Source organism: Cuculus canorus, chromosome 12 (assembly GCF_017976375.1).
Source record: "Cuculus canorus isolate bCucCan1 chromosome 12, bCucCan1.pri, whole genome shotgun sequence".
Lineage (NCBI taxonomy): Eukaryota > Metazoa > Chordata > Aves > Cuculiformes > Cuculidae > Cuculus > Cuculus canorus.
This window is the reverse complement of record NC_071412.1, coordinates 21,457,451-21,473,503: the sequence shown is the minus strand read 5'-3', so window position 1 is coordinate 21,473,503 and position 16,053 is coordinate 21,457,451. Positions and strand designations below refer to the sequence as shown.

Here is a 16,053-nt window from a genome sequence, read left to right as displayed (position 1 = left end):
GAGAATGAGCTTTTACCCCAGCTCAGACACAGCGTAAGTCCCACTGGAGAAATAAAAGAGCACTGCCTGCTTGTAAAACCAGGAGACACACAGAAGCAGTTCCTTGCGTGCAAATGCAAGCATATCAACAGACAGGCTTTAAAGGAGTACAGAAATGATGGTTTAAAATACCACTAAGCTCTCATGGCTGAAACCAGTGTCGTTCTTTCCAATGACAACAGCACATCACATTGAAATGCCTTGATCCAAAAGCCACTGATAACCCTTTCCTTAACTTTATCGGCCTGTTGGATGGGGACTTTAAAGAAATTAGACAGTAGCTCTTTCACTTACTGAGAGAAGAATCTACAGAACTGATGGAAGAAAAGCCATTTTTAAAATAAATTTTTCCATATAAGGAGCATGGAATCTTCCTGTGAAGGGAAATTCCAAAACCAGGACCAAAATAAATACTGAAGCGAGATGCCAAGCAGCAGCAGCACAGGACTGACATGAAATAGCCAATAAGCAAGTCCTTGAGCTGTGACTTGAAGAAACACAGTAATAAACCTGTGAGGTACATGTTACGTCATTTGAGTTTGTTCATGCACAATGGATATTATTATTCCAGTGTTCGGGTTTCATTTAAAGCAGAAAAGCACTTTACATGCAAATTATCTTTAGGAAATCGAAGAGTTGGCCAATATCCTGTAATTATCATACCTTGTTCAGAGATAAAGGAAATGGAGCAAGATGCCAAAAAGACTCGATCAGCAGCACACAGCAGGACAATGGTAGTGTTGAAAATAGAAGCCCACATTCCAGCAACTCACATATTTCTCACCTAGCCAACAGATAAATCTGCTTTCTCCCATAAGGATCATAGTGAGATCGTATCAACACTGGAATATTTCTAGTGCAAGAGAAGTTTCTGCCAAGAAGCCTCACGTTTAAAGCCTGGTACTACCATTCTAAAAACGTGTAACGGGTGTCTGTAGATGGTGTTGACAAGTGCTGATTGTTTAACAGCAACCAAAACTATGAACATTGACCCATCTCTGGGAATGCCACAACCCCACAGGGAGAAGAAACACAAACCTGATGTGTCACATGACACTCACAAGTCCCCCAGAGAAAAATGGGTGGGATGGAACATTCCGGGAGGAGATAACTGACTTGTTTAAATTACAGAATTTTATCTGTTATTCTTAACTAACACAAAGAATGGAACAAAACAAAATAAAACATCATCAGGCAACGCTGAAGCAGTTTCAGCTACGCTCCCTTTATACAGAGTAAGATGAGGCCAAATTCAGCGCTGATCACATCAGTCTGTTGATCAGTCTTTTTTATTTATATCTGCTCAACACGTCCCTAATTAATGTTCTAAATGTAGTGCCAGACTATGCATTCTCTCTAGAAATCTAATAAACAGAATTTTGTCGTGTAATGTCCTGTCCCTGGGCAGTCTGATGTAGTGGGATGTCCCAGCCCATGGCAGGGGGGTCGGAACTAGATGTTGTTCAACCTTCCTACCTTAACTTTCTATGATCCTGAATGCAAGATAAGTTATTTAAATGCAAAATAGACAATAATCCAGTTTTACTTAACCCGCTACAGCTTAACAATGCAAACACCTCCACTGAGCGCACATTTAAATCATATAACTGAGGTGGCTTTACAATTACCTGATTCATCCTCTCAAACGCACATCGGGTTAAGCTGCTTTCTGAAAGCAAAAGGACTAATAAGTGAACATGTGCCTAATTAAGGGAAGAAGGGAAGTTAAGGGAAGAAGAATTCTCATAGAACACATTCTCCAGGCAGCGCTACAGCCACTGGAAGCACTTCACAATGAAAAACCACGCGATGCTTTGCCTGTCTGGTGGGAGAAGCGATACTATCAAGGTCCAAACTATTTAATTGGTTTGATACCGCTTTCTCCTCTTTTTTTTTCCCTACTTGCCAAAAAAAAAGCAACAACTTCCTCAACCTGAAGCCTGTGGGGATAATACAACGCTGCAGGGGACACAGAATCGCTTATGCATGGTTGGCTTTGGAGTTTAGTGGGGTTTTAAGCGTTTCATCACCAGAATCACTCCAAGGCTACAAAAATTCCCTAATTTCTGAGCTAGTGACTAACGCGCACTCACCAACGGTTCGTCCAAGTGTTCTGTTCGCGCTGAAAGCGCGAACAGAACACTTGGACGAACCGTTGGTGAGCGTGCCACGGGCTACCAAACCCCCTGAAGTGGCCACCCCGAAAGCCGAGACCCGCTCGGGGCTGAGGGAGAGCGAACAAAGCCCGGAGAGAGCGACCCGACGCCGAACCCCGCGCGGAGCCGCCCCCGACACGCGTTCTTCCAGCGCCTTTCTCCCTCCCTGGATGCACGCACTCCTCTCCCGGGTTCCTGGCGGACAGCGAGGAGGAAAGAAGCTTTGGGAGCGGCCGCTCCACGTCTCGGGGTGTCGTTCGTCCCCTTCCCCCAGGCACCCACCTGGCTCGGCGCGTCCCGCCGCGAGGCTCCGTGCGGGAGGTTGTCGCGTCCCGCCCGCCGCCTCCCCTGAGCGCGACCGCCGCCCCCCGGCGGCAGCGAGACCCGCAGCGCCCCGGGCAGGTGCGAGAGGCGCCGCTCGGCCCGGCCAAGCGCGGGCGGCGGGAGCCGCGGCTTCACCCCAGCGCTCTGCTCTGGGCTGGCGCGGAGGCCACGCTCGGGGCTGTGGAGCCCCTGGTGCAGTCGCCATAGCTTCGTCTGAGGGTTCCCTTCACGCTGGAAGTGCCTCTCAGCTCTCAGTGTGGCCACACTCGGGGCTGTGGAGCCCCTGGTGCAGTCGCCATAGCTTCGTCTGAGGGTTCCCTTCACGCTGGAAGCACCTCTCAGCTCTCAGTGTGGCCACACTCGGGGCTGTGGAGCCCCTGGTGCAGTCGCCATGGCTTCATCTGAGTGTATTCTTTGCACTGGAAGCACCTCTCACCTCTCAGGATGGCCGCACTCAGGGCTGTGGAGCCCTGGGCACAGTCGCCATGGCTTTGTCTGAGGGTTCCCTTCGCCCTGGAAGCGCCCCTCAGCTCTCAGTGTGGCCACACTCAGGGCTTTGGGAGCCCTTGGCACACTAGTAGTGGCTTGGTAGCCCTTAGCACACTTGCCATTGCTTCATCTGAGTGTTCTCTTTGCACTGGAAGTGCCCCTCAGCTCTCAGGGTGGCTTCACTCGAGGCTGTGGGAGCCCTGGGCACACTCGTTATGATTTCATCTGAGTGCTCTGCCTCTCAGCCCTCAGGATGGCCATGCTCGAGGCTTTGGTAGCCCTTGGCACACTTGCCTTCGCTTCGTCCTAGTGCTCTCTTTGTGCTGGAAGCGCCTCTCAGCTCTTGGGATGCCAGTCCCGGGGCTTTGGTAGCCCTTGGCACACTTGCCTTTGCTTCGTCCTAGTGTTCTGTTTGTGCCAGAAGTGCCTGGAAGGCCCGAATGCCTCTCAGCTCTCAGGGTGGCCACACTCAGGGCTTTGGGAGCCCCTGGCACACTCGCCATCAGTTCATCCAAGTGTCCTGCTCGCATTGGAAGCGCCTCTCAGCTCTCAGGGTGGCCACACTCCGGGTTTGGTAGCCCTTGGCACACTCACCACCAATTCGTCCAAGTGTCCTGTTCGCGTTGGAAGCGCCTCTCAGCTCACAGGGTGGCCACGCTCGGCGGTTTGGTAGCCCTTGGCACACTCACCACCAATTCATCCAAGTGTTCATCTTCGCAGCCTCCTCTGGACTCGTTCCAACAGCTTCTTGTCCCCTGCGCCCTCTAGTTCAGGACTGCACTAGTTCAGGACTGTCTTTTCTTGTTACCTGCCTACCTCGGCTATCCCTTAACTCAAGGCGAAGGATTCTTATCTTTTTAGCCACCTTTTATATGGAAGTTCTGCCATATCTCTTGCCAGTGACATCACCTTTTTTCTGTATTCTTTCATCCTTTTACATTTTTTTAACCAAGAGCAAAACTAAGAGTCACGTTCAGGGTTTCAGTACAACACCTTTGGCGCGTTAGCACCTGCCTTTCCCGCCCTGTGCTCCCGGCCGCGCTCTCCAATAATGGCATTTCAAGGACAGAATACAGTATATTATAGCCTATAATTGAATACTTTACAAATGGCCATCTGTTTCTATAGAAAAAAAACCCTCCCAACTATGAGATAAAGCATGGTTCCTGCCAGTATTTGCCCAAAAATCTGAGATTGGAAACCAAGCCAGCAACAGGGATCCGCTGGCAAACCAGAGAAAAGCACAGATGAGGAGGAGCTTTCCTTGATAACTTTTAAGTCAGCATCTGAGGGGAAAAAAAAATTGGATTTGTCTCTCTGTTCCTGCTTTATATTAAGTGTACCGGACCCAAGATCCCTAAGGGTATTTTTATTGCACAGTGCAATAAAGTGTCCAGCATGAGCTCTAAACCTCAGAACCAGGCACTGGCAACAGTTTGTTGCAACATTTAGTTTTATGCTTTAAAAAAAAAAAAAAAAAACAAAAAACCACAATCCCAACCCTAAACTATTATTCTCCTGCTGGAACTGTCCCAACCAGGTGAACCCATTTGCTTTAAAGCACAGCAAACCAGGTTGTTTTTTCTTGGCAGCATTTTGGGCTCGGTTACATTTGAACCCAGCTGAACCAGTAAAAGATGATGTGTTGACTGTGCTATTCACTGCACAAAAAAACCCTACTACGTTCCCAAGCCCCTGTATAGTGACAGGCTCTAAGCAAGAGATATACTACAGAGAACTTACTTTTCCCTCTGTTTTCACCAGGCAATTACCACAGGCACAGCACTCCCATCATTTTCAGAAGCATTGTGGGCACCACAGCAGATCTTGGTTGCAAAAAGACAGCTGGGTACAGCTGTACGCTGAAGAGTTCTCACAGGCAAAGAATGGCTGCATTATAAAGCTAAGAAAAGGGTGGCTATGCTACCTCCAAGAGATCGAGATATCAGTTGTAGTAAGTAAATTGGTCTGGAAACCACAGATTTAATCTAGAGAGAATTCCTCCAGTCCCTCCCGAGTTACGCTGTGGTTTAGTATCAGATAAGCCTGTATCAGAAGCTAGAGTGAAACCTGTTTGGCAGCGGTAGGCAATCTAGCACGAAGCAAAAGCTGTGCTACTCTGGCCATGATTTAACAAAGGACATAAATAACTAATTATTAATAACTAAACCGGATAGCACATGGGCAAGAATAGCTCTGGCAGATTACAGTATTTCAGCTCTGATCTGTACCACAGAGTAATGTTCTACTTCAGGTACTCTGCCAATTACACGGCTTCTGTTTGCTTCTGGGAGAGACACAAGTGTGGCCAGATGGACAAGACACCAGACTTCCTTTTCAAAAGCAAAGATCATTTAGGCATTAATAAATCAAAGAATGTACTTAGCCAACACGGTGGGATTGCTGTGCTTGAGACAGTTTCTAACTCCTGATGTTGGGGAAAGATCACTTAACCTGTATCAGTCTGAAAATTAGCTACTGAATTTTATCAGCTCTCATGGTGGAGGAAGACTTGCTTTTACTTTAAGGGAAGCTGAACAGCATTTGCCTCCACCCTGCAAATTCCAGAAGCCAGTTCAGCTGCGCACTAGGAGCATCAGACCTGGACCCTCGGTGCGTTAAAGTAGAGCACACGGAAGCTTTTTGAAAGAAAAGGAATGTCCACTTGTCACGGTTTTCCCTTCCTGCCTCTTTTGCTGCCTTGACTCTAATTTCCCTAATCTCTCTCTTGTTTTCTATCTGACTTTCTGAATGACTGCTCCCTCCCAAGGGCTAATGCAGAGTCCTGTCTCTCACCCCTCCGCCCCCTTCTCCCCTTGCCGATGAACTGCTCGGAACAGCATGCGTTTTCCCAGCAGCGCAGGAGGAAGTTATCGTCATGCTGCTGAGGGGGAGAGGAGCAGGCCTTCCCACACCTTATCTGTGCATCGGAGCAGCCAACGCTCAACTTGTTCTGAACAACTGCAGAGCTATGAGTCTCCCCTACTCATTACGTTGCAATGGTAGCAGAAGACTTTCATGGTCTTACATAACAAATGCAACAATTTAATTAAAAACCCAATATACTCAGGCTATTGCTGCTCTTTTCTGAGACAGACATAAAGAGGGTTATGAAATGGCATCATTCTTTTATACAGAGAGAAAAACAGAAATGCTGGAAAGAAAACAGCATTCACTAGGAGTTTAAATGTGATTTCTCCTGCAGTAATCCCCAAAGGAAATGCTTGTTTAATGTTTTAATTTGCTAACAGAAGACGTGGTAGAAAATAGTGCATTGAGGGAGGTATCAACTCACCAAGTAAAGAAAGATGCGGGTGAGGACAGGAATGAACCTACTTGATCATTTGCTCAGCACGTGGTGTTCCAGCCACGTATTGCCTGTTCCTGTGAGGGCAGTGACAGCCACCAGCGCCACTAACCCAGCAAGCTGCAAAGGTTCAGGTCTGAGACACAAGGGGTATTGGGGTATTTTTACTTCCAAAGCTGAAAGACTTCCCTGCCCATGAGCCAGTTCTCTGGCCAGCTGCCTCAGTGAAAGAACAGGAACCTATTTCAGTTAGTTTAATTACAAATCTTTGAGTTACAGCAGCCTGGGAACAAGACACTAATGCTATTTTGAAAATTCAGACTAGATTACAGCATAAAATGATAAGACAGGCAAGCAGATAACAGGACAGAACAGGGGTCTGCCCTGCAGGACAGAACTGCTGCTCGCTCGTCACGAAGAATCATCTCGCACCAACAGTGGGAATGAAAGTGTACGAAAATCCCCATTGGGACAAAGAAGGAGAGAGTCTGAGAAAGGAGATCAGACTGTGGTAGAGTAGGGAGCTAGAGTTTCCCTCCCTTGAATCGTTTCAGCCACTTATTCTTTGTTTCAATACTTCTCTGTGAGCCACTAATTGTCGCAGTGGGATCTTTCTGCTTCATTTCCTTCTCTTTGTGAGAGCAGGCGTCAACATTGCACAGAGTTAGAAATCTGCTGCCTAGTATAAGGAAGACAATGCCAGATTTGCAGCGCGCCAGCACAGGTCAGTGGCACAGTTAAGCCTTGGAAAGTGCCTTTTTATATAAGCATTAGATTTTGAGATCTGGGGAGAACAGGACACTATCACAAAACCCAAAAGCAAACAGAAAAAAGAACTCAAACAGTGCCATGAGTTAGCTTGCTGGCCTCGAAGAAAGACAGTGCGGTTTTCTCTTCACCCCTAGATCTGTTCCCTTTTCAGCAGGGTTACTAGAAAGAGTCCATGACACCAAAGGAGAAGAATAGTAGCCAGCTCAGTTGCAGCTCATCTATCCTGACCAAGAGTAGTGTTTCGTAGTTCACACCCAGAAACTGCGTTCAGAAAAGCTTCCAGTTTATACCCCCCTTATCTATGCCTTTCACCAGTGCTAGGAAGTCAATCGTCCCTGTCGGAGAACAGCAGAGAAGATGGGAAGTTTTTAATTTAATAGGTCGCATTACAGAAATGGGGGAACACATCTGTTTTATGCTCTTTCTACTTCACATGGGAGGGGGAATTCCAGAAATGGCGCTTCCCTGTGACCTGCAGTCACTCTGGGCTGTGGTACCACTGCCTCATTTTTACGGAAAACTCCCCAACAGCACAGCAGAGCAAGCTGACTTTCTAGCAAAACAAAAAAAGGATTTCTGTCTTCCACTTCATACCAACTATTTCTCTTTGGTCATGCTGGCGGACTTCTTCATATTCTGGATAAGAAAGAGCCAGACTGTGTACAGCTACATAGGCCATGTCCCTTGCTCTTACTACTGTGCTATACACAAATATCTCAATGGTTTTCTTTATGTGGACATAGTCACTACTTTTTTTTTTCCCCCTGTAGCCTTTTGCTAATCTCAATCTTTACCCCCAGAGCTAGTATCACACAGGCTGTGTCAGATAACCTGTCTACACATGTTTCCTACTTAAGCCTTCCTTTTAAAACACCTTCCTCACAGCAGGAAATCTGAATGAAAGACAAGCAGGAGATTATATAGATTTAGGTGAAGTAAAAATATGCATTTAGGAATACATGCAAGTCATTCAACTGAACGGCCTTTTCAGCTTGTGTTTCTTATCTTTACTATCTAATAGCAAGACTGCAGACCTACAGCACACAGAACGTGCACTGTTTTATATTTATTTTTCCTTTTTTGTTTCTCAGCTGTATAATTTAAACCTTCTTTCTTTTACTATATCTGTAACTACAACACATTCTAATATTTACAAACGGAGAGTGACTTGGCGCAGCACTGGGTGCCATCTGTCTGCCATCAGAGAGGCGTTCTCCAAATGGGCCTGCCCGCCTTAGAGATCTGAACTGTTTGTTTAAAACCTAACTTCCTCCGAAAATAGCCTTGCGCAGCTGTAGGTCTATTGACAACCGTTAAATAACTGGAGACTTAGACCAAAATATTGCAGCATTAGAAGCCTTTCAGTGACCAGCTGGATATCCCATGGTATGTGGGAGCACAGAGTGCCAAGTTGTTCAGAAACAAGCAGCTAGGCAACGAGCCTATTAAAGCTTAATACTGCGTGGAAAAGAGGTAAGAACTCAATTCTTGGACCTTAGAAATAATCATGAACTTTGGCGTCTTTCACAGGTTAGAAACTGCAGGTGCCCAGTAACCAACAGTCTTTGCCTAAGACAGCTTTAGTTCCTCTGGATGCAAAGGGAGAGTTACAAAGGCCTGGGAATAAGACTCAATACGTCCTGTGTTCTAGCTGAAAAACAACTGTGAAACAAAGGATAGGAAATGCTGAGCAGAAGAGCAATTATAAACACTCGGCTCCCTCAAGATGCTCCTAAATCAGGGATTTATTGGTGGGAAAGCATAAAAAGCAGCGTTGTTAGTACAAAAGTAGTACTGGTTGCAACAATGGGCAGCATGTGGTTCGAAGCTTCCAGTAGGGAAGCTCTGCAGCCAAGATAACCACCTCCTTCAAGCACCACAGAGATGGGAGGGGAAGAATCCAGTTCTCCTTGCTTTGCACCTCCCCACTCAACACAAATTTCTGCTTTTCTCCCCATGCTCGAGCTCCACAATTAAGCTTCCTAAGCACTGTGAGAATAACAGGATAACACTAAGGAAACTGGTCTTGAGCATGAGCTTTGATCCCTCTGGACAGCGAATACGAGACACGTGGTCTGGACAAGTCCCTGGCACGTTAGCTGTCTTTGTGGAGTTATTTGCTGATTCAGAGGTGCAAAACTCTAAGAAACACTGTGGAAGCAATGGCACCGCTTGTGGTACTGGAACAGCATGGATTCCTCCCGGGCTGTTACGACTTCCTAAATATTGACTTTGGATAAGTCTTCTGACAAAATTCTGGGGTGTTTTTTTTTTCTTTTTCCTCCCAAGTGGGTTCTCAGAGCTAATCTGCTTAAGGCAACATACGTGGCACAAGAATAAGCCCTTTGAATAGTGATGCAATTGCTTGGTCATGAAATGAAAAAGGGCTGGATCTCGATTGATAGCCGGAGTTGATGCTGTTGGTTTGATTTACTCTGGATTCTTTGTCACCTCGGTGCTGTTCCTGCCAACACATGTCAAAGCACTATTGATTGTGGGCTCAAATACTGGTTTAAAGTCTTTTTTTCATTTTACAGTTATCAGTTTTCCTCCCCAACCCAAAGCAACTGCAATTGCAACGAATCTTTTTACTTCAAGAAATCTTCTAAGCTACACCCACTCACATGCTGGGCCTCATCCTTTTCTCATTTGCAGCAGTAAGAAAATTAAAGCAACACAATTTACTTCAGTGAAATGATTCCTACGCAGTTCATCAGAATTAGGTCTAATTACTTCAGGAAAGTGTTGTTTTTCACTCTGCTACGTGACTGTAAGTGCCTTGGTGCACTACTGCGCTAGTTGGCAGTCACAACAACTGCCACCCAACCAACGCCAGCACGCGGTTCTCCCACTGTTATGCACAGGAGAGTCCTGAGCCACTGCGAAAGTGTCAGGAGGTTACAGTGAAGACAAGTACACTGAGAAACTGGCTGCTCCCCTGCTGCGGAGCGGAAAAGCAGACCTTTCTTCCCATAAAAAAGCACTTCAGTGTGGAACGTGCTCAGGCGTTTGGCTGAATTTGGCCCAAATTTCTAGTCTTTTATTCTTAATATAACAGCTTGACAGAAGAACTGAGAGAAGAAAGAGGGCAGAAAATAGCTACATCTGAGAAGACAAAAGATTAAATATGACATAAGGCACTTATCTACGCTCTCTCCTGGCAATGACAAAAGCAGCTTGGTGGACTCTAACGATATAGTCAGGAATGCAAGAGTCAAATATTAGTATTGAATTTGTAGTCCCTATTTCTTACCCCTGCACTGCTGTACACATCGTTGTGCCCATATCAGACACACCACCAGACCAAACTCACATAACTAGCTTGGAACAGAGGCTGTTCTCAGACAGTTTTTCTCTCTGACATTACCTGCTTTCCTGATTTACTGATTCTTGGCCAAACTTGATATTATCTGAAAAACATTGCCACTGAGAAAAAATTTAGTATCCATATTCAAGCACTCGCGGAATGTCTGTCCTGGAGAACAACACCCAGAGATGCAGCCTCTGCGATATGGCTGTGGTCAGACACTTGACTGTAAGTCACTGGCAGGAACGCTTCTATGATCATTTCTTGTCATGCTGTCTGCTGGCAACTTGATGCTAAATAGCTCAACATTTGTATCAGCAACTCAATAAGGGTATTAATTTGAAGCAGAAGAGAGTTGTTTACCAAAAATAAATGAAAGGGATGATGTAAGCACTGAGTTATGGGGCTTGCCTCCCCATGCAGTGGACATGCCTAAATGTTTATCCCCTGATTCATGAAAACAATTGGACCACAGGCGACCTGTGTACCCATCTGCAAGCAAATCTTATGTCAAAACATTGGTCTATCCTCAAAACATTTCCAATGCATGAGGAACAGCACGAAAGAAAACACTGGTTGCCCCCCGTCCTGGACCTCCTGAGAATTAACAGATCTGCACCATTTCTTACTCTCGCTGGAGGGTTGTTAGCCCTCATACCGTGAAGCATTCTGTTCTACGCTGAGAAGAAAAGTACAATGGAACACAGCATACTGACTGAATTTTAGGTTATTAAAGAGAGAAAAAGTCAGGACAGCGGCAAATGGACATGTGCTCCATTTCCCTTTTTGAAAAGGGGGCTTTAGGATGAGGCATACGCACGCAGGAGCTCACGGGGGGGATGGACGAGTTGTCCTTTACACAAATGGTCATGGCCAAGACTATCCAGCTGCTTTGCAACGCGCTGTCTACACTGAAAAGTGATCTTTACAGCCAAATCCCTACGAGCATAAAGTGAACAAGATTTTACCCCATCCTTGGTAGAAAGGAGGAGTCACTTTGGGGCAAGAAACATGTTCCACGTAACAGCTCCTTCAGCTAATAAGCCCGCTCTTAACTAAAGAGTCTTAAAGCAGAGATTCCTACACTCACTCTTGAAAAGTTTACCAACAAAGTAACTGGAAGTCCTAACACACTTGAATATATTTCCTCTGCTAGAGATTCAGACTATAAATTTAGCAATATGTAATCTCACAACCACGGTATGTCCAACTGTTAACTGCCTAATATTCAACAGTTGTATTGAATCTGATTAATCACAAGCGCCAAACGCTTATTGTACAAAACACAGACTCTTCCTTTTATTTTCAGTTTAGGCTCTTAAGAAGCATTAGGCTGTGGTGAATTGTTAAAATAGTTAAAATAGCACAAGAATGAGCTGTCAACATGAATCTTGACCCAAACAGAGCTGGACTCCACAAAGCCAAAGGTTGAGCCCTGATGATAATCTCTCCCAAACGCTTGTGTGGCAGCTCCTTAGCTGACTGTTCTCTGCCCACCCCCTCAAGCAACACACAATCTGGCCCCTCAAAAAAGATGGAATCAAATTTAATTTATCAAGGACAAACAAAGGGGGTGGGAGAAGAGAGGGAAAATATTCTGTTGCATTTAAAGATTAACAAGAGGAAAATGTAGCAAACTAGACTTCAAATGTTGTCTTTCTTTGTGCATTATGTAAACAGAACTCGGATCACTTCATGGAGATGGTCTATAGACTCCAACACTTCAAATAAGGGAAACACAAGTGGATGAGGACGACCAGGGTTCTCGGAACATCTCAGTGTAGGTGTATTCTTAGAGCCATTACATGCTACACACCACATAAAACACCCAAACTCCAGGCTACTGATCTACCTTCCCACAAAACCACATCTCCGTAGTATCCCCATCTGTTCAGCAACACAATTGTATATGTAAGTGTATTTTGTACAAACTTACACACACGCAGAGCCTCAGTTTAGACAGCTCCTCACAGGACATAAAGAAGTAAACAGAATCGCCACTGTGGAAGGCACTTTTGGAAGAACAGTTAAGAGAAGTTTGGAGAGGGAACGCAATACTCTTTACTACCTAAATATTCTCTCTCTAATTCTCAAATTCCTTAAAATAGGCATTGCTAACTTTTTTCAGGAAAAATATTTCCTTATGCATTTCAGCTGCACAAAGAAGAAAAGAAGTTTACATATAGCTTTGAACAGATGTGTTTCGGGCACAAAAGAAAAGCATAAACTTACAGCTATGTATAATAGCAGTTTCTGTATTCGTAGTGTATCTGGATGTTAACTTTACAGTTCTTGTAGTTTATTGCAGTTCTGGAGGGTTAATTAAAATCATTCTACAAAAGCAGATAAACAAGAGGAACGGGGGAGGGAAAGCATGCATTTTATGTACCGTCTATTCATCTTGAGTGAAGCCTGCCCCATGTGTAAAATCAAACAGCTGTGGAAAGCCTGCACTTTGACCAGAGCAATCACTCTTTGCATTCCAGTTTGAGTAGCTGGTTCTTTTCTTGAATTTTGTGTGTACGTATGCATACACACATATGGGGTTTAAGCCTACTTTTCACAGATGAAAGAGGAAAAGTAAGACAGTTTACATAACATTTTATTGATGTAAGAGCCAAAAAATTCTATCTGTCTTCGAAGGAAGGACTGAAATGTTTCAGACACTTCTACTCTGAGATTTTACAGGAATTAAGAAGTAGCCTTCATACGTCATTCAGACAAGCCACATACTGATGTGAGAACAATCAAATAAATCAAAAAAATCTATATTTAGCCTCTACATATGTATAGGATCTTCCAATCCATAAGATGATCCAAATGGAATTAAATCAATGAAGAAATACCATGTGGATTTTGGCCAGCTGGGCCGGACCCTTACACTGCATGCAAGAAGCAGCTTACGGTCAACTTTTAAGTAATCATTTTGTACAGAAAGATGGGCCTGTGACTGCTTAGGAGCTCATATTCCTCAGGGCTCTAAAGAGCACAGCTTGTTTCCTCGTTGTGGTATCTCCACCTGTCAAAGTGATTCATTTTGGTAACTAACTGTTCCTTTTCCTGCTGCAACCTAGCATTTTACTCTTCTCAGGTACAACTCGCAGCTTACAGAATACAGGATGACACCGACAAGGTCAGAACGAAATTTCTTTAGTCACACCAACATCCTTGAGAACTGTGAATAAACTAAATGTTTTGGGCTGATTTCACCACCGAGTTAAGAGAATCGTACCAGCAGAGAAGGCGAATCTACTTCTGGCTGAGAAGAAAGACTCTGCCTAGTTCTCCATACAGAAGCCTTCAACAGACACACGCAAAGAGCTACGACGAATGCTGCCTGCCCTGGTCTCATTTGTCCAGCTTGAGTTTCATCCATCAGTGGCAACAGTTCCACACCTAGATTTGCTGCACGCCATTCTACTGTGGTAAACACACGGAGCGGAGGACAACATCCCCACCGCAATGGCATCGGCGCACAAGTCAGCTGTGCAGTTTAGCAGCCAGGAGGCAGCAAAACAGACATTTTTGTGGGCTACTGAAATTGTGCCAGGTCACTCGGTTATTAGTTCTACTTCTTTTTCTTCAACAGCCTTCCTTTTGAAAGTTTAGCATTTTCTATTAAAATTAGGGATGGGATTTCAACTTTGTGAAAGCTAAGAGAGACACCTACATCCCTCTATAGCATACATACTGTCTGCACAGTGAGTCAGAGCCTAAGCACAGCTTGTCAACACAAGCACCTACAGCCAAATTATACCTCCACTCCAAGGTGTGGACTAGATTAAAGGAATAGAAAAATGCATTACAATGCCCAGAAATCTGTCGGAGGTTGAGCGAGATCTTCAGTCTTAACTAGCCCTGTGCTCTGCTTCCCGTGCCGCCAGGGTTCTGTGCAGCAGGATTGCAGGTTCCAGCGGGCTGCAGCTGCCTAGAGCAGGAGCAGAGCCAGAGAACCCTGGCCCCGCACAGCCGAGGGCTTTGACACATCCACAGCAACGCTCCGCCGGAATAACTCTGGGTGAATACAACGTTTGGGTTTGTACCTGCACAAACTCCCAGCTCCCTGCTATGCGCAATGAAGAACACGAAGCTGTTCAGCCAGGGCATTGTGTTTTGGATGGGACAATCCTCTGCATACTTTGAGATCGAGAGAATTTCCTGACAGATTATGAAATAATTAATTGGCCAGAGATCCAGCACTGGGCCCATTCAGTATGAAGGCAAATTTTACTCCCTCACAATCTCTGACGGGAGCTGGATAGAAAAGCTGGGTTTTTTTTAATCCCTAGGGGAAAGCTGATAGTTTTGAGATAATGGATTTTCCAAAGAAGTTTAAGTTACAGTGAAAAATTATTAGTTTCCTATTTGTTTTGAGTTTTTTTTTTCTTTACTTTTCTGGTATTCTCACTTTGGCCCTACCATCTCCTCTAGAAAGAAAGGAGTTGGGAAGAAAGGAGGCTGGGGAAGGGAAAGAGAATGAAAGTGATCCTCCCCCGTGTGACAGATCATGTATTAAATAAAAACTGTTTCTTAATAGGATAAAAGACAGAGATTAGTAAGAAAATGTGTAAGCGCAAAACCAGCCATTTGCTAATTGCTAAGATAACCCGCATGTAACCCAGAAGAGTGTCACAACTCAAACTATAAAGTACAATCCATCACAGCCTGGAAATGCAAGTAATTACAGAGCTTTTGGAAAACAAGCTCCAAGAGAACCTTAGCAGCAGGCAGAAGAAAACTTATCATAAACTCCTGATAATCCCCAAAATAATGAGGCCTTCTGAACTCTGCCGACACCAGATGGAAATATTTAGGGAAAAAAGAAAAACAACTAAAACCAAACAAAACCTAAACACATGATCTAGAAACATTTCTGCTTCATAATCACAGTAGACTGGTGCAGAAAATACTATAATGTCATAGGACACTAGAACTTCAAGCAATGAAAAAGCAATCGCAGTACAATGTTCTGGAAACTTGAAACAAAAGAATTTAACAGAATTTGTGACAAAATCATTTTTAAAGGGCATTGGGGTTTTTTGGTGGGGGTATTAGCAGAAGGCACTACATGGTCTTTTAGACCCATAAAGACACCAACTGATGCCATTTCGTGTCTAAAAGAAGTTGAAAAATTACTTCTGCGGTCACTTATATGAAAAAGGAGTGGGAAATAAAAAGTGGGGCAAATAAATCAAGTCAGACATAGGCAGTTTCATGGTAGCCATGACTACTTTTAGGTTAGAGTAGCACTAAAACCTGTTATATTTAAGGCGCAATCAGTGACATCTATAAACACACAGCATCCAACTTTTTAGAAGCTTATGGCAGCGCACAAGATTGTGAGAATCACATGTTGACGCTTGGTGTTCTCGCGCTCCTCTGCACGGCAGGATACCCAGGCTGGGAATAACAGAGCATGGGGTTTTGTGTTGAGGAAGACAGAGGAGTTGAAAGTGCCAGGAGATGGGAGTGAGAAGGAAGAAGTCTTCTCTAGAATAAATAACATAGGAAAGATTCTTCTATTCCCTTTCAGAACACAGAAGGCTTCAAATGTGCCCATTCTGTTCCGGACAGTCACACTTGCCTGCACCATTTCGCTCGGCTCACAGTGAACAGCAGTGTGTCCTGGGAAAGGGAGCAGTAACAAAGCCCAGCTGCAA

The 16,053-nt window shown here is 44.7% G+C and overlaps 1 protein-coding gene across 4 annotated transcripts in view; it reads right to left on the bottom strand.

The window, feature by feature from the left end:
* The window catches only part of THSD4 (thrombospondin type 1 domain containing 4), a 262,813-nt gene that overhangs the window by 224,612 nt on the left and 22,148 nt on the right, over window positions 1–16,053 (bottom strand). The window contains exon 1 of one of the 4 annotated variants that reach the window (XM_009555335.2): window positions 2,478–2,521. The exons of 2 other annotated variants lie outside the window; for them this stretch is intronic. The gene's annotated coding sequence lies outside the window, so the exon portion shown is untranslated. Of the gene's footprint in view, window positions 1–1,667; window positions 1,687–2,477; window positions 2,522–16,053 lie in introns of those variants that run through there. One more of the 4 variants, XM_054077702.1, reaches the window with a different exon arrangement.